This window comes from Urocitellus parryii, unplaced genomic scaffold, assembly GCF_045843805.1.
Source record: "Urocitellus parryii isolate mUroPar1 unplaced genomic scaffold, mUroPar1.hap1 Scaffold_43, whole genome shotgun sequence".
Taxonomy (NCBI): domain Eukaryota; kingdom Metazoa; phylum Chordata; class Mammalia; order Rodentia; family Sciuridae; genus Urocitellus; species Urocitellus parryii.
The window spans coordinates 3,262,689-3,264,942 of record NW_027553833.1 but is presented as its reverse complement, the minus strand read 5'-3'; positions in this window follow the sequence as shown (position 1 = coordinate 3,264,942).

Below are 2,254 nucleotides of genomic sequence, written 5' to 3'. Positions count from 1 at the left end.
CACGCAAACACTCACACACCCGACCTGGGGACGTGTGTGCATACACACACAGACACACCCCTACCTGGGCGCACACACACACAATACCTTATTTGAGCTCACAGACACATGCATATCCTACCTGGGCATATGTGCATACACACACACACACACACACACACACACACACACACACACATACACACTCACACCTCTCCTGGGTGCCCACACAGAGACACAATCAGGATGGTCACATGCATACACACCACACATGGGTGCACAGACACAGCACCTGGGTGCCTGCACTCACGTGTTCCCTATTTGGGCAAACATTCACACCACCCCCACAGTTTCTTGATCTCACAGCTGGACACTGGTCAGTCTTGGCCCTGTGTGTCCTGCATGGGATGCCTGGCTGTCCATCTCTTTTGACTTGGAGCTCTGCAGGAGGAGCCTCTGACCCCATTGGCCTTCTCTGCCTTCTCTCTGACCACAGATCCCGCTGAGGCATAGCCTCTCTTGCTGGATGAACAGCTGTCTCCCAGCCTGACTCAATCCTGCTCAGGCAAGTACTCCTGGACCCGTGTCTCCAGCTCTCATTTTCGTGTCCTACACATGCCTTCCTGACACCGTGGACTGGGTCATCCCACTTCCAAACTGGCTCCCATCTCCAGCCAGTTCCCTGTTAGTTTGTGGCTCCTGTTGCCCTCCCCCAGAGGTGTCAGGTGGCTTGCAGTGGTGTGCCAGTCCCCACTGCTGTTGTGCAGTGCTCTGTGCAGACCTGTCAGCACTGCTGTGGTGAGCCCTGGTCCTGCGAACGGGGACATCACAGGAGGTTCCTGCTACCCTCCCTGAGTCAGGGACCAGCCCAGCTCCCTCACTGTGCCCATGGGCTGCTTGGGTTTGCTGTGAGATCCAGCCTGCAGCAGCTTTTCTGGGGACACCCTCGCTTCCTTGCTCTGTCCCCCTTCCTTGTGAGGGCACTGGTGGAGCATGATGGAGCTGTGGGGAGGGCTCAGGTCCCTATGTGCTGTGGGTGGCCTCCCCCCATCCAGGTGGTGTCCACAGAGTTGAATCAGCTGCCTGGTACATGACCATCCTTCACTGACTTAATGCCCTCTGGATGCCTGGGCCCTGGTGGCATCCAGCAGAGACAGGAAATGAGTGTCCATGCTGTTACCTTGCCAGCCTCTAGTGCATTGTGCAGGGCAGTGTGTCTGGAGCTGAAGGTCAGCCATGCACCCGGCGGTTCCCTGGCATTTTTAGAGGACAATGTCAAAGATGCAGGCTCTGTTGCAGCCCAAGGGGTCTCAGTCTGGGGGCCCACAAGGCGACTATCACTGGAAATGCCCTGCACATTCAGGACAATCCAGCCCATGCCCTGAGGAGGCCCTGGACTTTGCTCTCACTGACCTGGCCCTCGGTCCAAGTGGAGAGGGGATTCAGCCTCAGCAGAACCTGCTCCCTGTCAGCAGGCTTTCTGGAGGTGCTGGGCCTCCTGCAATCTCTGAGGCAGCAGGTGGGTGTGGGCTCGAGGTGGCCCAGCCTTGCTCCCAGGTTAATCCTGAGGATGTGGCATCCAGGGCAAAGTGCCGGTCCCTGCTGCATGAGCATGCCTCAGTCAGGTTTGCTATCTCCACTCCTGAGGGAGCCAGTGGTGCCTCTTCTCCCCTGGCAGGAGGCTGTCCCTGAGGTCTGTTGATTGGTGTCAAGGGCTGGCTGCCAGTCAAGGCCCTGTGTTGGGCTGGGGCCTTGGAAGAGAAGCTGGTTGTGAGCAGTGGGATTTGACTCTTCAGGATTTTGAGGGAGACTGCAAATTCAGCCTGCAGCCAGCAGTGTTGGCCCTGTGGAGCCTGAGACCCCAGTGGCCAAAGCAGAGTTGACCACTCTTTGTCTGTGTGTTTTGGGCAGATTTCCTCCTTTCTCTGTGTCTCACTGTGTCATCTGCAGATATGAGAAGTACTAGGACCGCCTTCCAGAATCTGTTACAAGGGTGAGACGCAAGTGTGTTGGCCAAGCTCTTAGAACAGTGACTGCCACAGGTACATGTGGAGATTTCTCTTCTGATCACTGTACACAGTCCCAGCTGCCAGCTTCATTGGTTACAAGGGGAGAAAAGGTTCAAGTTCAATAGGGAATGAAATTAAAACATTCTAGCTCAACAAGGTGAAGCGAAGGGCTTTAGGAAGGCTTATTCCATTTTAGGATAAATTTTATTATGTGTATTTGAGTCATAACGCGATGCTGTATTTTGTGTTTGTGGTACAATGGTTTG